A 26,352-nucleotide genomic window follows, 5' to 3' on the forward strand; every position below is an offset into this window, starting at 1 on the left:
CTTTTGGTTTAAAGAGCTATTGGCTTTTTCTGCTTGCTTTTTCTTTTTTTTTTCTTTTTCTTTATTTTTTGCCATTATTTTTTTTCGCAAGCTTTGTGTTTTTCACTGCTTTTTCTTGCTTCAAGAATCAATTTTATGATTTTTTAGATTATCAATAATATTTCTCTTTTTTTTCATTATTCTTTCAAGGGCCAACAATTTTAACATTCATAAACTTCACTATAAAAAATATGCACTGTTCAAGCATTCATTCAGAAAATAAAAAGTATTGCCACCACATCAAAATAATTAAACTATTTTCAAGATAGAATTCGAAATTCATGTACTTCTTTTTCTTTTTCAGAAAACATTTTTCATTTAAGAAATGTGAAAGATTCATGGAACATTCATAGCTTTAAGACATAGACACTAAACACTAATGATCATGTAATGAAGACACAAACATAGTCAAAATATAAAGCATAAAAACTGAAAACAGAAAAGAAAATAAACAAGGAGATTAAAGAACGGGTCCACCTTAGTGATGGTGGCTTCTTCTTCCTCTTGAAGAACCAATGGAGTTCTTGAGCTCCTCTATGTCTCTTCCTTGCCTTTGTTGCTCCTCTCTCATGGCCTTTTGGTCCTCTCTGATTTCATGGAGGATGATGGAGTGCTCTTGGTGCTCCACTCTTAGTTGCTCCATGTTGGAACTCAATTCTCCTAAAGAGGTGTTGAGTTGCTCCCAATAGTTGTGTGGAGGGAAATGCATCCCTTGAGGCATCTCAGGGATTTCTTGATGAGGGACTTCCTCATGCTCTTGTTGAGGTCCATGAGTGGGCTCTCTTGTTTGCTCCATCCTCTTTCTAGTGATGGGCTTTTGAGATGAATCTCTCCATCTCTCATGGCTCGGAGTTGGAAGCAACTGCCTTCCCTTTCCTCTTCCTAGAGGTTTCTCCGGCCTTAGGTGCCATTACTGGTTATGGAAAAACAAAAAGCAGATCTTTTTTCCACACCAAACTTAAAAGGTTTGCTTGTCCTCGAGAAAAAGAAGAAAGAAAGGATTAGAGGAAGAAGAGATGGAGGAGATGGAGGTGTGTGAATGGTTCGGCCAAGGGGGGTTTTAGGTGGTTATGATGTGTGAAAATGAAGGAGTGATGAAGGGCTTATATAGGAGTGGAGTGGAGAGGGAATTCTTGTAATAGGGGTTGGGTTTGGGAGGGAGATGGTTTGAATTTGAAGGGGTGGGGGTAGGTGGGTTGTATGATGGTTTTGGAGGAGAAATGGAGGTGATTGGTGGAGGTTATTTTGGGGAAGAGTGTTATGGAAAGGTGTGAAAAGGAGAGAAAAAGAGTTGGGATAGGTGGGGATCCACAGATCCTGAGGTTTCAAGGAATTCTGCTCCCTGCACCTTTCTGGCGTTTAAACGCCCCTGGACAGCCCTTTCTGGCGTTTAAACACCAGTCTGCTTCCTTTCCTGGCGTTAAACGCCAGGCTGATACCCTTTCTGGGGTTTAACATCAGCCAGACACCCTTTTCTGGCGTTAAACGCCAGTCTGTCTACCAATTCTGGTGTTTAATGCCCAGAATGCTACCAGACTGGGCGTTAAACGCCCATTCTACTATCCTTACTGGCGTTTAAACGCCAGTAAGCTTGTCCTCCAGGGTATGCTATTTTTTATGCTGTTTTTTATTTCGCTTTAATTTTGCAGCTGTTTTTGTGACTCCACATGATCATCAACCTAAAGAAAAACTAAACTAACAATGGAAAATGAAATAAAAAATTAATTAACATAGATAAATAAGATTGGGTTGCCTCCCAATAAGCGCTTCTTTAATGTCAATAGCTTGACAGTGAGCTCTTATAGAGCTTCACAGACACTCAGAGCATGATGGTAGCCTCCCAACACCAAACTTAGAGTTTGAATGTGGGGGCTCTGCTTGACTCTGTATTGAGAGAATCTTTTCATGCTTCCTCTCCATGGTTACAGAGGAAGATCCTTGAGCCTTAAACACAAGGTAGTCCTCATTCAGTTGTAGGACTAACTCTCTTCTGTCCACATCAATCACAGCTCTTGCTATGGCTAGGAAGGGCCTTCCAAGGATGATGGATTCATCCTCATCCTTCCCAGTGTCCAGGATTATGAAGTCAGCAGGGATGTAAAGCCTTCAACCTTCACTAAGACATCCTCTACAAGTCCATAAGCCTGTTTCATTGATTTGTCTGCCATCTCTAGTGAGATTCTTGCAGCTTGTACCTCAAAGATCCCTAGTTTCTCCATTACAGAGAGTGGCATGAGGTTTATATATACCTGACCCCAGGTCACACAAAGCCTTCTCAAAGGTCATGGTGCCTATGGTTGCTGAACCAAGGCATTCAGTTCATTGATGAGCAATGGAGGTTCATCCTTCCAAGTCTCATTACCAAATAGCTTGGCATTCAGCTTCATGATTGCTCCTAGATATCGAGCAACTTGCTCTTCAACAATATCTTCATCCTTTTCAGAGGAAGAATACTCATCAGAGCTCATGAATGGCAACAGTAAGTTCAGTGGAATCTCTATGGTCTCTGTATGAGTCTCAGATTCCTTTGGTTCCTCATTAGGGAACTCCTTATTGGTTAGTGGACGTCCAGCAAGGTCTTCCTCACTGGAAATCACTGTCTTTTTACTCTCTCCAGGCACTACTAGAAAACAGCAGATTACAGATAGATTTTTTCGACAGAATTTTACTGTCAAAAATACTGACAGATTTTAGACAGATTTTCTGTCGGTAAAAAATAAAAAAATTTTCACAAAATTTACCGACAGATTTTAATATCCCTCGGTAACTTTGTCGATAAAGTTGAAATTGAAATTTGAAACTATTACCGATAACAAAATCCCTCTGTAACATCTAATAAATCCCTCGCAAATTTAAAATATGTTAAACCCTGATGAAACACACCATGATGAAACTTCATTCAACACAAATCACCATTCATCTTCTCCGATCCTTCCTTTAAGCTTGCTCTCTTCTCCTCTCTCTTTGATTCGAGTTGAAAATAGGGCAAGTGTGACTTCTCCGTCGCTTCAGCTTTGTCGCCACACGCGTCGCACGAGCTCCCTCTGTCACTGCTCGCTTGCACGAGCTCCCTCCACCGCTGCTCGTTCGCATGAGCTCCCTCCTCTGCTGCTCGCGTTGCACGAGCTCCCTCTGCCGCCTCTCAGCTTATGTCTCTCTTTGTCTCGCGCCATCCATCCTCGCCGATCACAGCCTCGTCGAGTCATCGTGTCACCAGATCTGAAACCTACATGTACGTCTTTATCTATTTTAGATTCTGGAATTGCTATTAATCTATATTTTTTGTTGAATTCAAATGTTCATATGTTATTGTTGCATCTAAAACTCGATCTGTTCCACTTTTGTTTTATGGTTTAGATTTTTGTTCTTGAATCTTCTTCAAGGTTCGAATTTGGTTTTGAAAGTAGCTCCATTAATTGTTATGGCTAAATGTTTTGCGTTGAAGATAATGTATTATGCCTTCTGCAGTTCTGCTTCTGAGATAAGATGGAGAAATTACCATAGTCTTAGATTAGAAAAAGGAATTGGAAGATTTGTTGTTTGAATTTTACATTTGAAGGAACTATAAATACCAGTTCATGAAATGTAATCTGCTAAGTACATAGATTGAAATTACTCTATGACTGATTAAAATGAGATTAACATCAATAATTTTGTGCCCTATCAATATCGTAAACAATCTCATAAATCTGATTACTCTGGCAAATATCAGTTGATGTTAATAAACTGTGTTCTTTGTTTCAGTTTGCTCTAGGTGCTGTAAATTCAGAGGTTCTTCTTGGAAGGTATGAGCTTTAAAATATTTACATGATTTTCATATGCAGTAATGTGCTGTTTTTCAGGCCTGGTGTGTGGGAAAATGGTGGTCAAGTGTAGCAAAATTATTTCCTCATCAAACTATTCATTTCATATGGTTAATGGAATTATTCAAGATCGGATCAAGAGAAAGCTTATATAAATAACATATGAAACAACTAGCTCAAGTTCTTGGAAGGTCCTTCTTTCTCAATCTCAATGCCTAATTTGCTTCTTTTTTCTTTCCTCCTATTTTGATTTTTGATTTTTCTGCTAACTATGTAGTGAGGAAGAGGCTAAGAAGAAGATATACTCTGTTTCCACTACTTGGCGCCCTCATTTCCGAAGAGCTTTCTTACAAAGTTAAAGGTAGGTTTTACCGCTACGTTCTTTCTAATTCCTCTTCCCATCAGTTCTTGTCTTTCATTAATGTCAATGCTTATTAGATTTGTTTTCATTGCTTGCATGTGTTAAATTCTGATTTGCAAAGCATTTTTGATATCACAATTGCTTTGTATTTAAAAGACTCCTCAACACTCTTATTTCTTGATGAACCAACAAGTGGACTTGACAGTGCTGCCTCTTACTATGTCATGAAAAGAATTAAATCCTTTGATCATAAAGATGCCATTCAAAGGACAGTTATTGCATCAATCCATCAGCCTAGTGCTGAAGTTTTTCAATTCTTTGATAATCTCTGTTTGCTCTTTACTGGCAAAACAGATTACTTTGGACCTGCTTCTGCTGCAATTCAGGTTAATATACAACTAAGAACCAACTAACTAACTAGTTCATATTTTCAATGCCCATCATTTCTATAATACTATCATAAGAACATCATCTTGTATGTAGTTTTTTGCTTCCAATGGTTTCCTTATCCTGCTCTTCAAAATCCCTCAGATCATATGCTAAAAGCTATAAACAAGGACTTCAATCAGGTAATAAGCTTTCCAATGTCTCTTTTCTTTTCTTTAACAATTCAGTTGTTCTTATATATATAAGTAAATACATATAAGTCTTCTTTGTCTTTTCCATGTTGGTACTCCCTTGGACCTGGTTGTTCGCTAGATTTTTGAATTTGGTAGATAAGGCATGACAAAGACTTTAATATGTCCAAATCTTGTTTCCACGCTAAATAGGCTTATCTAGAGGAAGCAATTTCAAAAGCACAAGACACAAATTGACAAGGCTTCATCATTTATAGTTATCGTTAAGTTGAACAAGTAATTAAAAAATAATCTCAGCTTGAATTGAAACATGATTTGCTATTTATTTAATGGGAAAGGAAAAGATAGATAGATAGATTCATAGATATTCTTTTTGTACATACAACTAGAACATATTTATTTATTTATTATTAACTCTGTCATAAAATATTTTACATATCTATATATATTATTATAGTGCATTCCAGTCGTAGAAGAAAAACACAAAGGTTGACCTATCCTTTTATTATTTTACTCTTATATTTATAGGTTCATAAACTTTTTAGGGACCTTCCCTCTGATCTCTATGATTCTTCTTGTATTGTAAACATTATCCGATCCTTTCTTCAAGGGCTAACAACCTAATCTATGAAAATAAATAATTCCCCATTTCATATAAAAGGAGTTTTTGAAAGCAACACACGATAGTTATTTTCTATATATAATATGCTATAGCCTTTACTCTGATCTACAGGCCAGAATACTTTTTCAGGGATTTTGAATTTTGGGGTGGTTGGTTATTAATGTGGTTAGTGATTATTACACATTATTGATTGAAGAAAATAATGTTTTAGACTTTTAGATAAGATTAAAAAAAAGGAAAAGCAAAAGATGAATAGTGTCATGCAATGAAAAAGGTAGAAACCCCTTGGACTAATTAATTACAACTTTAACACAAGCTAACGGTATCACATTCGAGAATGGTTCAAATAATAATACAAGAGTTTCATCTTATCATTTAATTTCTATCCCTATCTCTCTCTTTCTCATTATAATTTTGATACAATTTTAATTTCTTATATGTATTTTTTCTGGTGAATGTGAGTGTGTGAGTGGGTTTTTCCTTTTTCAGGTATTGATGAAGAGAGGAAGAGCAACTATTCATAGAAGGAGGCATGCACCATGAAAAAAAGAAAAACAAGTTCAATTTCTTAAACTTTGATATCTATCACCTTGGACCATACCATTCCCGAACCCCAAACCCTCCAAATTGGTAAAAGATAAAATGAATTTTTGAATATAGCTTTTCTGCTGCTACCAACATTTCTTGCTGAGAAATTTTTTGCATTTTCTTTTTGGCCTCAAGTTTTAAGAAATCGTATTATTTAATGATACAAATACTTTATTTAATGGGGCTTCAAGATTGTGCAGACACTGTGATTAGGAACCGACACTTGAGAGGGATAAGTGGTGGAGAAAAGAGAAGGGTTAGCATTGCCTTGGAGATCTTGATGAGGCCTAGATTGCTCTTCCTTGATGAACCTACAAGTGGACTTGACAGGTTCACATACCCTTGGTTTTACTTCTTGTTGGGATCCAATTGTGCTTGTTTTCATGCCAATTCTCCACCACTGGGCCAATTCTCCACCTGGTAGGTTTCTAAGCTATTGAATATTCTTTATGATTTACACTATTGATTGTTATTATTATTACCTTTATTATTTAAGCTTTTTGTACTTATTATTGGTTTTGGAGCACTTAACATTGCCCAAAGATCTGTTATTTTTATTCCCTAACCTGCTCCTGATGCTGAATGAGTAACATAGAAATCAAAGAACTATTGATGATCAAAACATAGATGGGCTAAAGAATTTTGATTTGCAGGTACTAAGGAGACTATTGGACTTTGGCAAGAAACTTCCTTCTCCTGATGCTCTTCTCATCAATTGGCAAAGAGATTCTGCTGTCTTTACCGGACAAGCAGGTAATAACTAATTATTAATTAACCATCTCTCCATCTCCATTAATATTCACTATTTGAAACTAAATAAAAATTAAATCAACTATATTTATTTGCAGGGAAGACTTACAAATTCAGAGTGTCCAATGTTGGGTTAACAACATCAATCAACTTCAGGATTCAAGGCCACTCATTGAAACTGATTGAAGTTGAAGGTGCTCACACATTACAGGACACATATGAGTCTCTTGATATTCATGTGGGTCAATCAGTGGTATAGTTGAACAAGACACTTTGAGTTTATGTTTTGAATTATAATTGATGTATCAACACACTTTGATGTATGGTTGTTACTTATTATTATAGTTAATGTATCAATACACTTTGTTTATGTTTTGAATTATATTAACTTCTTATTTATAGTACTTTTCTCTTAGTTTGATAATACGATTGTTTATTTTTTGAAATATTATAAATATTCGAATACAAATTAGATAAAAATTTGTATTAAACTTATATTTATTTTGTATGAAAACAAGTTTATTTTGCAATAGAAAAATCTAAAAAAAATTATTTTACCTTACTGACGAATTTACAGACGGATTTTCTGTCTGTAATCAGAGTGAAATGATTTTTCAAGGTTCAAATTACGGATAGAAAATCCGTCGGAAAATTTGTCTGTATTTACAAACAGAAAATTCGTCGAAAAATCTGTCTGTAATTATAGACGGAAAATTCGTCGAAAAATTCGTCTGTAATTATAGACGGAAAATCTGTCTGTAATTACCGACGGAAAATCCGTCGGAAAGTTCATCGTCTTCGGGAAATGGATGGAGAATTTACAGAGGAAAAATCCGTCGGTAAATAATTTCTGACGAGGCTTTTATAGAGGGACAAAATCCGTCGGTAATTTCGCCGATAACCAAAAATCAGTCTGTAATAAAGACTAAATCTGTCTGTATTAATCTATTTTCTAGTTGTGAGGTTCTGCCACTTTAGATATAGTTATGGCCTTGCACTCTCTTTTGGAATTCTCTTCTGTACTGCTTGCGAGAGTACTAGTAGGAGTTTCAGTAACTCTTTTACTCAGCTGACCCACTTGTGCCTCCAAATTTCTGATGGAGCACCTTGTTTCAGTCATGAAATTGAGAGTGGTCTTAGATAGATCAGAGACTATGGTTGCTAAGTCAGAGTGGCTCTGCTTAAAATTCTCTGTCTATTGCTGAGAAGATGATGGAAAAGGCTTGCTACTGCCAAACCTATTTCTCCCATCATTATTGTTATTATTGAAGCCTTGTTGAGGCTTCTGTTGATCCTTCCATGAGAAATTTGGATGATTTCTCCATGAAGGATTATAGGTGTTTCCATAGGATTCTCCCATGTAATTCACCTCTTCCATTGCAGGATTTTCAGGGTCATAAGCTTCTCCTTCAGAGGAAGCTTCTTTAGTACTGCCGGATGCAGCTTGCATTCCAGTCAGATTCTGAGAAATCATATTGACTTGCTGAGTCAATATTTTATTCTGAGCCAATATGGCATTTAGAGTATCAATCTCAAGAACTCCTTTCTTCTGAGTCATCCCATTATTCACAGAATTTCTTTCAGAAGTATACATGAACTGGTTATTTGCAACCATTTTAATGAGTTCATGGGCTTCTGCAAGTGTTTTTTTCAGATGAAGAGATCCACCAGCAGAATGGTCTAATGACATCTTGGACAATTCAGACAGACCATCATAGAATATACATAAGATGCTCCATTCTGAAAGCATGTCAGAAGGACACCTTCTGATCAATTGCTTGTATCTTTCCCAAGCTTCGTAGAGGGATTCACCTTCCTTCTGTCTGAAGGTTTGGACTTCCACTCTAAGCTTGCTCATCTTTTGAGGTGGAAAGAATTTGGCCAAGAAAGTATTGACCAACTTTTTCCAAGAGTTCAGGCTTTCTTTAGGTTGTGAGTCCAACCATATCCTAGCTCTGTCTCTTACAGCAAAAGGGAAAAGCAGAAGTCTGTAGACCTCGGGATTAACCCCATTGGTCTTAACAGTGTCACAGATTTGTAAGAATTCAGCTAAGAACTGATGAGGATCTTCCAATGGAAGTCCATGAAACTTGCAATTCTGCTGCATTAGAGAAACTAATTGAGGCTTAAGCTCAAAGTTGTTTCCTCCAATTGCAGGAATTGAGATGCTTCTTCCATAGAAGTTGGAAGTTGGTGCAGTAAAGTCACCAAGCATCTTCCTTGCATCTCCACCATTGTTGTTGGTTTTGGCTGCCATATCTGCTTCTTTTTTGAAATTTTCTATAAGGTCCTCTCTGGAGTGTTGTGCTATAGCTTCTCTTAGCTTCCTTTTCAGAGTCCTTTCAGGTTCAGGATCAGCTTCAACAAGAATGTCCTTATCCTTGTTCCTGCTTATCTGAAAAAGAAGAGAACAAAGAGAATAGTGGAATCCTCTATGTCAAGTATAGAGATTCTTTTATGTGAGTATAAGAATAGAAGAATAGAAGAATGAGAAGAGAGTGGAGATGAGTAATTCGAACAGAGAGAAAAGAGAAGGGTTCGAATTATGAGTAGAAGGAAAGTGTTAGTAATTAAATAAATAAATAGAAAGTGATGAGAGAGAGAGTATTCGAATTTTAAGAAGAGGGAAAAGAAAAATATTTTTATTTTTATTTAATTAATTAAGTTAGTTTCAAAAATATTAAAAGAAATAAAATAAAATTAGAATTTAAAACAATTAGTTAATTAAAAAGAATTTTGAAGAAGTGGTTAGTGCTTTTCGAAAATTAGAAGTGGAAAAGTAGTTAGGTGGTTTTGAAAAAGATAAGAAATAGTAAAGTTTTTAAAATTAAAACAAACAAGTCAAGTAGTTAGTTGAAAAAGATTTGAAAATAAATTTTGAAAAGATACGAAGTTAGAAAAAGATTTTGAAATTAATATTTTAAAAAGATATGATTGAAATTTATTTTGAAAAAGAAATTAAAAAGATTTGATTTTTTTTTAAATTAAAGTTGATGAATTGACTAACAAGAAACTAAAAGGTATGATTCTAGAACTTAAAGATTGAACCTTTCTTAACAAGAAAGTAACAAACTTAAAATTTTTGAATCAAAACATTAATTGTTAGTAAAGTTTTCGAAAATATGAAATAAAATTAAGAAAAAGATTTTGAAAAATTAGTTTTAAAATTTTTGAAAAATTTAAAAGAAAAATGAAAAAGATTTTGAAAAGTTTTAAGAATGAAATTCGAAAATCATAAAAAAAGTGAAAAAGAATTGATTTTGAAAAAGATTTGAAAAGATAAAGTTTTTAAATTGAAATTTTGACTTGACTAACAAGAAACAACTAAATTTTAAAAATTTTTGACCAAGTCAACTCAAAATTTCAAAAATTATGGGAAGAATAAGGAAAAGATATTTTTTTTACTTTTGAATTTTTAATAAGGAGAGAGAAAAACAACAAAATGAAACAAAACATAAAAATTTAAGATCAAAACAAATAATACATGCAAGAACACTTTGAATGTCAAAATGAACACCAAAAACACTTTGAAGATCATGATGAACATCAAGAACATATTTTTGAAAATTTTTAAGAAAAGAAAGACATGCAAGCCACCAAACTTAAGAACTTTTGTACTAGGGACACTAACAATTTGAAAATGCATATGAAAAACAAGAAAAGACACAAAACAAGAAAATCATCAAGAACAACTTGAAGATCATGAAGTAAATAATGCATGAATTTTCGAAAATTTTTTTAAAAAATTTAAATTAAAAAAAATGCACTTGACACCAAACTTAAAATTTGACACAAGACTTAAACAAGAAACACAAAATTTTTTGGTTTTTATGATTTTATTAAACTTTTTGTATCTTTTTTGAAATTATTTTGGAAAAAGAAAATAAAGAAATTCAAAATTTTTAATAAGAATTCCAGGATTCATGCAATGTTAGTCTAAAGCTTCGGTCCAAAAGAATTAGACATGGCCAAATGGCCAGCCAAGCTTTAGCACAGAATTATAAATGAGAATCCAAAGGCTCCTCCAATAGCTGCAATGATAACTGGAAGTTTTAGTCCAAAAGATTAGACATGGCCTAATAGCCAGCCAAGCTTCAACATATCATCATGGAGCTCTAAGGTGGAATTCATTCTTAAAAATTTTGAAGAACATTTTTTTCGAAAACGTTTTTTTTTTTTTGAAATATTTTTAAAAACTTTTTTAAAAGAAAACAAAGGTTGAAACAAGAAAGAAGGTTACCTAATCTAAGCAACAAGATGAACCGTCAGTTGTCCAAACTCGAACAATTCTTGGCAACGGCGCCAAAAACTTGGTGCACGGAATTATGATCACACTTTTCACAACTCCGGTACAACTAACCAGCAAGTGCACTGGGTCGTCCAAGTAATAAAACCTTACGCGAGAAAGGATCGATCCCATAGAGATTGCCGGCTTGAAGCAAGCTATGGTCATCCTGTAAATCTTAGTCAGGCGGTTTCAATTGGTTACGAGTTTTAATAATTGAAAGATAAATAAAACGTAAATTAAAATAAAGATACTTATGTAATTTATTGGTGGGAATTTCAGATAAGTGTTTGGAGATGCTTTGTTGTTTCTGAACCTCTGCTTTCCTATTGTCTTCATCCAATCATGCGTGCTCCCTTCCATGGCAAGCTGTATGTTGGTGGATCACCGTTGTCAATGGCTACCATCCGTCTTCTCAGTGAAAATGGTCCAGGTACGGTTTCTGTACGGCTAATCAACTGTCGGATCTCTCGTCTCGGATGAAAAATACTAGGCATAGCTACCGCAAGGCTAATCATCTGTCGGTTGTTACTTGTGTCGGAATAGGATCTCTCTATCCTTTTGCACACTGTCACTGCACCCAACATTCGTGAGTTTGAAGCTCGTCATAGTCATCCTATCCCAGATCCTACTCGGAATACCACAGATAAGGTTTAGACTTTTCAGATCTCAAGAATGCTGCCAATTGGTTCTAGCCTCTACCACGAAGGTTCTAATCTCATGGATTTGAATTCTCTGTTGTCAGGAGAGGCAGGTCAAATCCATGGATCAGAGACCCAAGAGACTATACTCTGGCTGTCGTCCAATGACTACGTTGAACATCATGTAGACCGCTTGTGGTTGTCAGGCACGCGGATCTTGGCTAAGCGAGTAACGAAGATAGTGGGAGATCGTCATGGGTCACCCCTTCATTCTGACTTAACTGAATTAAGTACGAGATTATATCTTGGAGAAGAAGTAAGTGTGAATTGAAAGAGAAACAATAGTACTTGCATTAATTCATGAAGAACAGCAGAGCTCCGCACCTTAATCTATGAGGTGTAGAAACTCCACCGTTGGAAAATACATAAGAGAAAAAGGTCTAGGTATGGCCGAATGGCCAGCCTCCTGTAACGACCCAATTTTCAATACACCTAGGACATACCAGAAACTGAGTGCTACCAATTTGTCATCCTAATTATTATCTATTATTTATTATATGAGCCTGATTTGTTGTTAAAAACGTAGTTATTTTGCGAGATATTTTTTTCTTTGAAAAGGTTTGGATTAATAAACAGAATCATTTATAATCAATCCACAAATAATAACAGATAAAACAGTTATAAATAACCACACATACATACATCACAAGTTGTTGACAACATTCGGTGATTTAGCCTTTGTTAGAGTATAGACTTTTAGTTAGAACACCCCTAGATATAGCTAGATAATATCTATATACATATATATACATGCAACATCCCAGGCCCTGACCTATTCAAGAAGTCCCTAAGCTGGCACCTAGGCTAGCCTAGACTCTATACTCACCTAGTCCCTCTAAACTACTAAAGCGAGGGAAAGTACGTTCTAAGTCTTCAAAAATCAAGTCATGTGGAACGTCATCAAAAGGTGGGACATCTTCTACTACTCCTCTGCACGGTCAGGCATTGCCACATGATGACTCTCTGGTACCTCATCAAGTAGCCACATAACAGAAGTCTCGTACACGGGATTTAGGTTAGAGTTCGCATACAAACGGGGTGCAGATGATGGCTAGTCTCACAGTATATACATATAAACAGAGAATGAGATTCACCCTAGACTCAGAAGACTATCTAGAGCGGAATCCTCTTTGCAGAACCATCATCAACGAACTACGGTAAGGTACTCTTACTTCCATCTGAAGGGGGAAGGGAGAGAGAAGGGGTAAGAACTGGGGAGTTCTTAGTAGGGCCGGGGTTATTAGTTAAGTTCATTAATTCCATGTTGTTTAGCAGACGAATAGCAAAATACCGAGAAGTAGTGAACAGAAGATACAAATAAATAGAGAAAATATAGAAAACTGAAAGCAGAACACAAACAAAAGAATACAAGAAAATAAAACACATATACAAAGAATAGAATACAAACAAACAAAGCATACATTCATTCAAAAATCATAACAGAGGAAATGCACAACCAAATATGATGCATGTCTGTCCTATGCAGGCCATGAGCTCACGTGTCGGTTTACACCCTGCAGCCCGACATTACCTAGGAACAAGTCCCAGATATGGCTTCCTATTGTGTCCTTAGTGCATATATGTCGCTGGTAAGAATACCACTCCTTCGTGACTACCAGTAGTCGGCACAAAGCTCGACCCCATAATATATGCACAAGGGGAAATAGTGATCCTCAGTTCGTGGGCATCCCCGAGATCAACACACAAACAAAACAAAGATCCTCAGTTCGTGGGTTTCCCCGAGACCAATGATCATTCAGTTCGTGGGTACTACTACTCTTCTCTCTCTGTCTCTTTACTCTGCTCTGATTACTCTTTTCCCTATATCTATATTACTCTTTTCTCTTTACCTCTTTACTCTGCTCTGGTTATTCTGTTTTCTGTGTTTCTCTACTCTGCTCTGATTTCTCTGCTTAACATATGTATTTAAAGCTTATGTAAATTTCGGTATGAATAGTTAGCCTGTCTCAAGTATAGGTTCATTAAGTCTATACTGAAATAGTTTAACTTTTCATATTATACCTAACCCTAGTCGCAATTCAAGGACTAACTATGTTGCCCTAGTTCGTTCACTAATCTCTGTCTGATTTTCTGTTATTAAAACTTTACAGAATTTTCTTTAGTTTTTATCTTTTCTTTAAACTTTATATGTTTCCTTTATCTTTGCCTCACTAACATGTTATTACCACTCCCTAAGTGTTTTATGAAGATAATTATGAGATTCTACGCTTAAAGTTGTCTTTCTAAACCTTTTACAGAAAACTGCATTTTCCGTATTATTTTATTATTTTTATTAAAATATTATTTTTAATTAAATATTATTATTTAATATTTTATTATTATTTATTATTTTATCATTAAATTTTAGAAAATTACCCCACTTTAACTTTTAACCTTTAAAATTTACTTTTTACCACCCGTAACTTTTAATATTTCTACTTTAGCTACCCTACCTTTCAGAAATTATCAAATAACTCCTCAAACACCAAAATAATTACAACCTTGCCCTTTTTAAGATCTAAAAGGTGTTCTTCAATGTTCTTCATCACACTCAAAGTGTTCTTCATGTTCTTCATAAATTCTTCAGATTCTTTCTCTGTTTTTACCCGTTTTTCAATCTTTTCAGCAACCGATTTTTACCATAATTCATAATAAATTCCCAGCCATTAAAACCCCATCTTTTCCACATGATTTTAACACAAATTGAACCCGAATTTAAGCTCTAGGGTTTCAGTTTCCAGCTGCACTCAAGAACATAAATTCATAGCTTGAATTTCATTAAATTTCATCAAATTTTCATCAAATTTTCAACAAGAATCACTCATATAAATCATCAATTTCAACTACAGCCAAACCATATCATAATCACACAACTCAAACACAATCAATCAAGATTAAATTCGTCAAACCCTACCTTGATTTGCTGCTCCAAATTTGGTTACTCTTTGAAGTGTTCTTAAAGCACTTTTTCCTCCTAAAACACATCAAGAACAACTTTAAAACTCTAAACCATCAACTAAAAGAACTGAAGCAGCATCTTAGGAAGGTTATCCTCACCTTAAATTTGTAGGAAATCAAAGATCTTTGGCCCACAAGTCAAGCTAAGCAAGAGATCTAAGGAAGAACATCAAGAAAACACATGTTTAAGCATATTTCCTTGAAAACCGAATTGAAGAGGGAGCGAGACAGCCATCTCACCTTATTTCTAGCCTTTATATATAATATGGTTATGTAGAGGAAGAAGAGAGGATCATTTTGGTGAAATCGGAGTTTTGATTTGAGTTCTAGTTCAGAAGAAATCAAGCTTTGAAGATGAAGTGTTCATGAAAGTTTCTCTCTTTTCTCTCCTGTTATTTTCGGCCAAATTGATGAAATGAGACAGCCTTGGAGGTCTTGGGGATGTAGGGTGAGTTGTGATTGGTTGGCTTGGAGGTGGGTTAAAATAATATTAAAATATCTCAGGTGTATAACTACTAAAACTAGATGTATCGAAACACTTGTAAAAACATCTCTAAAAATTATTTTCTGAGATACTAGCATAAATGACACTAGTAACATATTTAATATGAGAATAGAACATGTATTATGAGGCCTTAGCATTGCTAAAGTCATCAGAGAGTGCTGGTGCAAAGCTGCACCAGTAAACTGTGAACCCAGTTAAACCGATTTCCTGTTTTTAACTAAAACAGACCAGGTAACCTTATAATATCATTCAAGCATCTTCTAATACTAATGTAATGATAATATTATACTATTATCTCTCTTCTCTCATTAATCGAGTCTAGTTTGTCAAACAGAGTCTATTTACGAAAATTAGAATCAAAACTCCTAACCGATACGGTTCAAAACTAGGTTTTTCGTGATTACATTGGCGGGCTTGTCTCAACTAAGGTCCTGAGTTAAAGATAACATAATGATAATGAAGATTGAGATGCTTGATGATATAGTAGAGGTTCTCCCTTTACCGATCTTTCGGAGATATCAGTATTTTCAGAAAAGATCTCGCGTAATCAAAAATCGGGGTTGTTACACCTCCCAAATGTGAAAAATGGCATAAGATTCTTTACCAAAGTTCTCTAAAACAATAGGAAAGACTAGTATTTATACTAAACTAGTTACTAAGGATTACAGAAATTGAGTAACTAAGTGCAGAGAGTGCAGAAATCCACTTCTGGGACCCACTTGGTGTGTGCTTGGGCTGAGCATTGAGTTTTACACGTGTGTAGGCCTTTTCTAGAGTTAAACGCCAGCTTGGATGCGAGTTTGGGCGTTTAACTCCAGTTCTGGTGCCAGTTCCGGCGTTTTACGCTAGAAAAGGATCTCTGGTTGGCGTTTAACGCCAGTTTGAGCCATCAAATCTCAGGCAAAGTATAGACTATTATATATTGCTGGAAAGCCCAAGATGTTAGCTTTCCATCCCAATTGAGAACGCGGCAATTGGACTTCTGTAGCTCCAGAAAATTGTGTTTGAGTGCAGGGAGGTCAGAATCCAACAGCATCTGCAGTCCTTTCTCAGCCTCTGAATCAGATTTTTGCTCAGGTCCCTCAATTTCAGCCAGAAAATACTTGAAGTTACAAAAAAACACACAAACTTATAGTAAAGTCCAGAAATGTGATTTTTGCATAAAAACTAATAAAGATATAATAAAAAGTAACTAAAACATACTAAAAACTACCTAAAAACAATGCCAAAAAGCGTATAAATTATCCGCTCATCAGTTAGCTACCAGGACTTGTCGGGTTGGCTTTATAACTGACAGATGAGACTCATCAACCATAGGGAATTCATACATCATATGCATATGTTTGAATTGTTTGGGTTTGCCTATTTGTTTTGGATTGCTATATCATATATGCTATGTTACCTGATTATGTGCTACTTGTTCTACTTGTACTTTAATTATGTATTACTTGCCTGTATTGCTTGTGTTTGTACAATTTAGAGGTCCCTCATGCTGGTGTCAGTGGATGCTGAGGGCTGTTCTTGATGAGATGAAGTGATGATATAATTGAATAATAATGATGATTATTGAATGAGGAAATTGAGCTCCCTGGGTAGACGCAGTGAAGTGATTTCACTACTCCAGGTTGATAATGAGATAATTTGAGCTCCTTGGGTAGACGCAGTGATGTGATTTCACTTGTTCCAGGTGAGGATAAGAGGTAATGCTATAGAATTGCTGAGATAAAATAATTGGTGATAGTTTGGCTTATGATCCTGATTCTGATTTGTTGGAGAGTTAGAAAGCCAGGAAGAATGAAAGATATGAATTAGATCTAGCATTCTCTTATGACAGTTGCCTATTTATGGACTAGTGAGAACATAGGGTGAATATTTGGTGAAAGGAAGTTTAGGATGCTTAGTGAGTTTTTATTGCAATGCATTGTATTTATTTGGCACTTTTACCGTACTGGGAACCCATGGGTCAGGGGTTCTCATTCCATATATATCTCTTGTTTTTCAGCTACAAGTCCAGGTGCTCAGAAGTGAGATATGGTTTGATGACAAGTCATCTTATGCTAACTTTGCAAGCATTTTTTCACTTGTTTCATTAGGGTTTATGCACTTTCTTGCATTGTAAGTAAGTGGTTTGGAGTGGAATTACATGGTTTCATTGAATTAATTAACCACCCTTTAATTGATACTAAATCATGAGGTTTAAGCTAAATTTAATTGGTTTTTGAATGATTTATAAACCTTGTGAATTTGGTGATACTTTGATTGGTTGTTTTGATTACTTGTAGGTGAAGAAAAAAGAAAATAAGAAAGCGTGGCTTAGGAAGCATAGCCAAAGGAAGAGAAGTGTGGCCCACGGAAGAGAGAAGTGTAGCGCAACATCATGGAGCAAGAGCCATAGAGCTCTTACCAAGAGCTCAGCGCTCTCACAAGGAGCGCTACTCAAGGGGCCAAGGCCAAGCAAAGGGAAAGCTACGCTCTCCTTGTGAGCTGAGCACTATAATGAACCAAGGAAGCAAGGGAAGAAGCACAATGCTCAGCTCTTGCCAAGAGCTTTATCGGGAGCACTCCAAAATAAATTCAAAGAGAAAAGCTTGCCAATGCTTTCCACAAGGTTCGAACCCATGTGCCTAGGGAAGAATGGAGCGCTACCCTTGCAAGAAAATGAGCCAAAATTGGCTGAAATGCACTCCCCAAGGATTGAACCAAGCACCTAAGGAAAGGAAGGAAGCGCTACAACAAGGCTTCACAAAGAAAAAAGGTCAGCAATGCTTCCCCAAGGATTCGAACCTGGAGCCTCACCCTTGAAGCATGGATGCTGCGCTCTCAAGGAGAGCCGAGCACAACATTGACAAAGTGGGGAGCAATTCGACACGGTCCAGGAAACCTTGGTGCGCACACAAGGCAACACAAGCAAGGGATGCTGCACTCTCAAGGAGAGCTTAGCGCTACCCTGATGCTGCACACAAGCTTGGCACGCTACAAAGGGCCAAGGACACAAGTCACGAGTGCTGCGCTCTCCCCATGAACCAAGCTTGATCCTGGGAGTGTGACCCATAGCCCAAAATTCAACTAAAATTCCAATTTAATTCAATCCTTCACCAAATTAAAAAGCCCACTCCAAATTCTAAAATCCAAAAATAGGAAGTGTATAAATAGAAGCTAGTTTGATTTAGAGAAGAACTTTTGACCTTCTTTTAGAATTGTTCATTTTTACTTTCTTGTGAATTTTTACTTTGGATCTCTGAGCTTATTTTTCTTTTGGGAATTGGGAAGGAGAATTGATCTCTCTTCTTCTCTGTTCTTGCCTCTACTCTCTTTATCTTTGTTTTGAATCTTGGATTAAGAATTTAAAGAATTCTATTTCATTCTTGATCTAAGATCTCTCTTGTTACTTTCTGCAAAATTTCAAAGAATTGAGAATTGAATCTAAATTTTCCTCTACTGGTTTTCATCTTTACTTCTTCTGCAATAATCTGTCTTTTACTTCTCTGCAATTATTCTCTTGTTGGATCAAAGAAGGACTTGAGATCTAGACTTGTTTTCTAGTCTCCTCCACCCCTGAGATCTTCAACTTTCCTTTAGCTATTGCAATTAAGCTACATTTTACTTTCTGTTTGGTTTCTCAAGTAATTCTTCTTCTCTTGTTTAGATCTGCTACATCTCAATTTATCTTCTACTTCTCTGCTGATTGTCATTTACTTTTTTTTTTCTGTTTAATTTCTGTGATCCCAGCTCCCAAATCCTTTTATAATTCAAGCAATTTATATTTCTTGTACTTTAAGCTTCAGTTATTTACATTTCTTGCAATCTAAGTTCTGCAATTTACATTACTTGCACTTTAAGATTCAACTCTTTTACTTCTTTTGCTCTTTAATTTGTTGTCAATTACCCCTCTCCCTTTGAATTTCATGCAATTTAGCTTCTGTTGAATATAAATCACTCAAATCAACACTTGTTTGCTTAACTAAATCAACCACCTAACTAAAATTGCTCAATCCTTCAATCCCTGTGGGATCGACCTCACTCACGTGAGTTATTATTACTTAATGCGACCCGGTACACTTGCCGGTGGGTTTTGTGTTGGATCGTTTTCCACACATCATGGTTCATCTGAGAGATGGCAAAGATCTTTATATTATCTAATTTATATTTTTCCTAGGATCTCTCCACCTTTATTTTGAAAAGCTTATATTATGTATTGAACTCTTTTGGACTTGCCTATAGAGGCTTTCATGTTTCTTTTGGGAGAGATTAGGAGATTCTATTGTCAACTACTTTCATACTGTACCCTAGCCGGCCTAAACTTCGTGGGTCGCAACTAGTGGCTATTTACTTATGTCATATATCTATATAATGTCCTTCTCTTACTCTCCTTCATGCCTTTATCTGTATATCATTTTCGACTTCACGCTTTATCTTTTAGTTGTCGATGCGTGAGTGATACAACTTCGCGATTTTATTTTTACTCCTTTCAGGCTTCTCGATTAATACTCCTTTTAATTATACTTATAATTATGTAATAAAAATCCACCTGAGAGTCGTACCACCGTAATATCATTGACTTATGAATCAAGCATAAGGATTTGAATATTAGGGTGTTACAAGGTACGGCGTGATTAGGGCCTTTGTGGTATAGGCTAGAACCAAGACGCAGTATTCTCTAATCCAGAAGATTCGACCTTGTCTGTGGCACTTTGAGTAGGATCACCAAGGGAATGGACTACAGGAGCTTCACCCCCGTTCAGATTGGATGACTGCTGACCCAGTGTTTGATCTGAAGCAGAGGAGATTGATAAACCACTATTTTATGGTTTATATTGTGTTTATTTATGTGGTTTTCTCATGATCTCTACCCACTTATTCATTAAATAAGCATGCATTTATAATTCCTTCCTAAAGTTATTGCATGATTGAAAACTTGCTTCCTAGAGACTTTTAATTATGTATTTTATTTCTCCTTTATTCCATTCGATGCCGTGATCTGTGTGTTAAGTGTTTCAGGCTTTATAGGGCATGAATGAGTTGGAGATTTGAGAAGAAGCTTGCAAAAATAGAAGGAACACAAGAAATTGAGGAGATGACCAGCGAGAAGCGACGCGGCCGCATGGATCACGCGACCGCGCGAAAGAAAGGAAATCGCAGCGAAGCGGCCGCATGGATGACGCGACCACGCGGCATGGAATAGCACAAGCGACGCGGCTGCATGGATGACGCGACCGCGCGGCATGGAATAGCACAAGCGACGCGGCTGCATGGATGACGCAACCGCGTGGCAAAGCAGAAAGCCGAATGACGCGGCCGCATGGATGACGCGACCGCGTGACATGTGCGATCTGCATAATCTGCAGAATCGCTGGGGGCGATTTCGGGCCTTATTTTGACCCAGTTTTTGGTCCAGAAAAGCAGACTAGAGCCAGAGAACATGTAGAAACCAACAACAACATTCATTCCGCATAGTTTTAGTTTTTAGATCTAGTTTTCCACTCCTCTAGGTTTTCTCTCTACACATTCATAGTTTTTAGGATTTGTTATGTTCATTGTTTTGCATTGGCATATTGAGAAGAGTTATTGCCTCATCAAGACTTCGACATTCTAGTTCATTTTCTTTACTTGTCTCTTACTCTTCCATGTTCTTTAATTTACTTAATTTTACTATTGGATTATTTTAGCATTTATTAAATACAAGAATTACTTTTTATTTTCAATTAATCCTTTGATCATTATTTATCATGTCTTTCTTTAATTCCCTTTCTTATGTTATGAACTCTTCATTTACAATGAGCGAGTAGTTCCCTAACTTGATGGGGAGTTGATTGAAAGAAACCCTTGAGTTGGGATGTTCAAGAGAAAGATTGTAATTGGGTTTATTGTTGGATTGCTCTCTAGTCACTAACACCAATCCTCCCAAGAGCGGATTGGAACTTGTGGATAGAACAGCATTCCAACTTGTTTGACTTTCCCCTTACTTAGTAAGGGACAACTAAACAGAATAACCCCCAATTATCAATTAATCTTGAGAGTACTGCAACAAGAATAGGGCTTCCAGCTAATCAACTCCCAGTCAAGGCTTTTATTTAAATTTATATAAATTCTCTAATTTAATTTTCTGCCATTCAACTCAAACCTTTTTGAAAACATCTGATTAATAAAATAGCACACTTTTCTGCAACTCGTTGGGAGACGACCTGGGATTCATACTCCCATTATTTTGATTTTAATTTCTATGACACCCTTCTAAATTGATGAGCGGATTTCTGGTTGGTTGAGAACTATACTTGCAACGCATATTTTATAATCATTCTTAACTCGCCGATTTCCGCTCCCATCAATTTTTAGCACCGTTACCGGGGAGTTGCAATAGAGTGCTAAAGTTATTAATTGGAATTTATTTATTTGCATTTTATTTTATTTTGCTTCTATGAGCTGCTTGTTTCTTTCGTTAGATGACACGTTCGCTTCCTGATCCAAGCTTGCTAATATTCGATCCTGAGATTGAAAGAACTATTTCACGAATAAGGCAAGCTCGGCGTCGGTTAGTCCTCTCTGAGGGCGGATCTGAAACGTCATTTGAGAAAGAAACCAGCCCCCGTTCTACTGATTTGGTTGTTTCACGTGCAGGTAACATGGCAGCAGCCAGGAGAGTTACTATCCAGGAGGCTGGAGCCCCTGATTTTACAATGTAACCATTTCAAGCGCATCACCCAGCGGTAGCTACAGACTTTGAGATAAAGACCGCACTGCTCAATTTGATGCCCAAGTTTCATGGCTTACCTTCTCAAGAGCCTATCAAGCACCTGAGAGATTTTCAGGCAGCCTGTTCTACTGTCAAGCGTGATGGTGCAGATGAAACTTCAATTTTGCTGAAAGCTTTCCCATTTTCTCTTGAGGGAAAGGCAAGAGAGTGGTACTACACTCAACCAGCAGCAATTGTATCAAACTGGTATACACTAAGAAGAGAATTCTTGGAAAAGTTCTTTCCAGCTGAAGTTACTGATAAACTGAGGAAATATATTTTCATGATTGTTCAGGATGACTCTGAGACGCTTTATGAATATTGGGAGCGCTTCAATAATCTTCTGGAAGCTTGCCCCCAGCATATGATTGACAAGATAGTGTTACTCGGTTATGTCACATAGGGCATGAGGCCCCAAGATAAGACCACATTGGAAAGTGCTAGCAATGGTTCTATGAAAAAGTACAAGACCACTGATGAGGCATGGCAATTGATCAGTGACTTAGCTGAATCTACTAGGAATCACAGGCAGAAACAAGGCCACTCAAAAGCCGTTGCAGAAGTATCCTCTAGCAGAGAGACTACTGCTTTAACTCAGAGTATCTGTGAAATGACCAACTTGCTGAAGCAGATGCAATTGAATCAACAATAAGTTCAGCAAGCTCAACCTTCTCCACCACAGCAAAACCAACAGTTAGTCCCACAGAGAGTTTGCGGAATTTGCACTGATTATAGTCATTATACTGACGAATGTCCGCAGCTCCAGCAGGAAGACAACACCGTGGCAGTCACACATAAATTCTATGATCGCCCCAACCAAGGGTACAATCAAGGTGGCAATTACAACCACGGATGGCAAGACAATTCTAACCAGAATTGGAGGGACAACAACAACAACAGAGGAGGCAGAGATAATCAGGGAAATCAGAGGTGGAATAACAAGAACAACAGGCAGCAGAATCAGAATCAGCCTTACAGAGCACCTCACCTAAGGCAATCCCAAGGACCACAGAATACCCAACAGCAGACCTCTCAGTTTACCCATCCTTCTGCATCTGCCAATGATGACTTACTACAATCTATTGATCGGAGACAGCAGACCATGGAAAACAACATTAATGCCACTCTAAATGGTCTGACTGCTACTTTGCAGGCTCTTGTCTCTCAGATAGGGTCAATGAATAACTCCAATAACCAACCTTTGAGCTCCAGTGGAATTCCCTCTCAACCATTACCCAATCCCAAGGGTGGTATTAATGCCATCACCCTGAGATCCGGAACCACACTGCAAGAGAGGAACCAGGAGGAGCCAAACCCACCAGAACACGCCTCAGCTGAAGAGGTAGTGGAAATAGAAGATGTTGAAGAGGAAGAGGACATACAGGACGTGGCTGAAGAAGAAAAAGTGCAACCACAGAAGGAAGCACTAAAAGGCGCAGACACTGCAAAAGACACCACTCCTATTCTGTTTCCACAACTTGCAAGGAAGCCCAGGAAGCAGCTGGAACCTGATCCAAAAATGGTAAAGATATTCAAAAAGGTCGAGGTAACTGTTCCCCTTTTTGATGTTATTCAACAGGTACCTAAATATGCAAAGTTTCTAAAAGATTTATGTATACATAAAGACACAATTAATGAATTAGAAACTATTCCTTTAGGAAGTTCCATATCTGCTTTAATGGGAGGTTTACCTGAAAAGTGTAGTGACCCAGGTCCTTGTATAGTTAATTGTACTATTGGTGGTGTGATAATTTCTGAATGCATGTGTGATTTAGGAGCATGTGTGAGTATAATGCCTTTGTCTATATATGATGTTTTGAGGCTCCCTCCCTTAAAAAGGTCGGCAGCTCATTTTGTGTTAGCAGATAAAAGCATTATTACAGTAGTTGGAGTTGCTGAAGATTTACTAGTAGGCATTAAGGGACTCACGTTCCCCACTGATTTTTATATCCTGGAAATGCCCCAAAATGACTCAAACAAGCCATCATCAATCCTACTCGGAAGGCCATTCTTGAAGACCTCAAAGTTTAAATTAGATTCTTTCTCAGGAACATACTCTTTTGAAATAGATGGCCGAGTAGTGATCTTCAATCTGAATGGAGTCATGAAGCATCCTCCAGAGGATCACTCTATCCTCAAGTGTGACATTATAGATGAAACCGTGGCTGAAGTTCACCAGGAGGAATTTGAAGAGAAGCACATAGGACAAGGTCCAAGTGTGGGGACATTATCAGAGGACAATGACAGTGCCTTACCACTGTTACCAGCTCCAGACAACCCAGAGCCTGAACATGATCAGAAGTTAGCACTAAAACCCCTTCCTCCACACCTCAAATATGCTTACCTCAGCTACTTGGTGTGCTGAGGAGGCACAAGAAGGCAATTGGTTGAAGTTTGGCAGACATATTAGGCATCAGCCCTCAAGTTTGTGAGCATATAATATTTTTAGAAGAGGGAGCAAGACCTGTCCGTCAACCCCAGAGAAGACTGAACCCCACTATACTAGAGGTTGTCAAAAAGGAAGTGACCAGACTACTAGAGGCAGATATCATCTATCCCATCTCAGACAGTGAATGGATAAGCCCAGTACAAGTGGTGCCAAAGAAGTCTGGAGTCACTGTAGTGAAGAATGAGCATGGAGAGCTCCTGACAACCAGAGTTCAGAACGCCTGGAGGGTCTGCATTGATTACAGACGCCTCAACCAAGCAACCCGTAAGGATCACTATCCTCTTCCATTCATTGATCAAATGCTGGATCGCCTGTCAGGTAAATCGCATTATTGTTTTTTAGACGGTTACACAGGTTATTTCCAGATTCATATAGCTCCTGAGGATCAGGAAAAGACCACTTTTACATGTCCTTTTGAGACTTACGCTTACAAGAGAATGCCCTTTGGCTTGTGCAATGCAACCAGCTACTTTCCAGAGGTGCATGATGAGTCTTTTCTCTGATCTTATTGAGGACTGTATGGAGGTTTTTATGGATGATTTTAGTATTTATGGCGATTCCTTTGGCCTTTTCTTAGATGGATTATCTAGAGTTTTAGATAGGTGTCTCAGTACAAACCTGGTATTAAATTTTGAAAAATGCCACTTTATGGTTAAACAAGGGATTGTACTAGGACATGTTGTGTCTAATACTGGCATTTCTGTAGATCCAGCAAAGGTAGATGTTATTTCTAGTTTACCTTACCCCTCTTCTGTGATGGAGGTCCGTTCTTTCCTTGGCCATGCAGGTTTTTACAAGAGGTTCATTAAGGACTTCAGTAAGGTAGCAATTCCCTTATCCAGACTACTGCAGAAAGATATTGAGTTCGAGTTCAGTGAAAATTGCAAACAAGCCTTTGATAAGCTGAAGACCGCACTGACTCAAGCTCCAATTGTAAGAGGACCAGACTGGAGCCAACCATTTGAAATAATGTGTGACGCTTCCAACCATGCAGTAGGAGCAGCACTGGCTCAACGTGAAGGTAAGGATCCTTTTGTTATTGCTTACGCGTCTAAAACCTTAGATGCCGCTCAGTTGAATTACACTACTACTGAGAAAGAGCTTCTTGCTATTGTTTTTGCTCTGGATAAATTCCGAGCCTATTTACTTGGTACTAAAGTAGTAGTGTATTCAGACCACGCAGCTCTAAAGTATTTATTATCTAAAAAGGAGTCCAAACCAAGGCTTATACGTTGGATACTACTATTATAAGAATTTGATTTAGAAATTAAGGATAGGAGTGGTAACCAAAATTTAGTGGCAGACCACCTGAGTCGCCTTGAACATATTACAGATGATTCCACTCCTATATCTGATAATTTCCCATTTGATAACCTGCAAGCAGTATCTGAGATAGTCCCTTGGTATGCACCTGTAGCTAATTATCTAGTTAGCCGCACTTTCCTCCAAACTTTTCTAAGCATCAAAGAGACAAGCTGAAAAGCGAGTCTAAATATTATATATGGGATGACCCATATTTATGGAGATGTGGCGCTGACCAGATAATTAGACGGTGTGTGCCTCAATCAGAATTCCAGTCCATCTTAGAGGCCTGTCACTCATCTGAGAGTGGAGGACATTTTGACCCTCAAAGAACTGCTAGAAAAATCTTAGACTGTGGATTCTGGTAGCCTACTCTTTTTAGAGACGCTGCTGAATTTTGTAGATCTTGTTTCCCATGCCAGAAATTTGGTAATATATCCAGGAGGGATAAGATGCCTCAACAATTTATGCTTTTCTGTGAAATTTTTTATGTTTGGGACATTGACTTCATAGGTCCATTTCCAAATTCTAATGGTTATTTCTATATATTGTTAGCTGTGGATTATGTTTCCAAATGGGTAAAAGCAATTCCTACCCGCAATAATGATGCTAACACTGTTGTTTCCTTTGTGAGAAACCATATTATCTGTCGCTTTGGATCACCATGAGCAATCATGAGCG

The 26,352-nt window shown here is 37.2% G+C and overlaps 2 long non-coding RNA genes across 3 annotated transcripts; both read left to right on the forward strand.

Annotated features, from left to right (window-relative positions):
• On the forward strand, positions 3,692 to 4,532 carry LOC107616755. Its single transcript, XR_001614630.2, has 3 exons — positions 3,692 to 4,033; positions 4,120 to 4,203; positions 4,325 to 4,532. It is a non-coding gene; the product is annotated as an uncharacterized LOC107616755 (long non-coding RNA).
• Positions 6,191 to 7,123, forward strand: LOC107616756. Of its 2 annotated transcripts, none has more exons than XR_002353452.1 (3): positions 6,191 to 6,321; positions 6,645 to 6,744; positions 6,840 to 7,123. It is a non-coding gene; the product is annotated as an uncharacterized LOC107616756 (long non-coding RNA). The 2 variants fall into 2 exon arrangements; XR_001614631.2 differs by having other exon boundaries at positions 6,307 to 6,411.

This window comes from Arachis ipaensis, chromosome B09 (assembly GCF_000816755.2).
Source record: "Arachis ipaensis cultivar K30076 chromosome B09, Araip1.1, whole genome shotgun sequence".
NCBI lineage: Eukaryota > Viridiplantae > Streptophyta > Magnoliopsida > Fabales > Fabaceae > Arachis > Arachis ipaensis.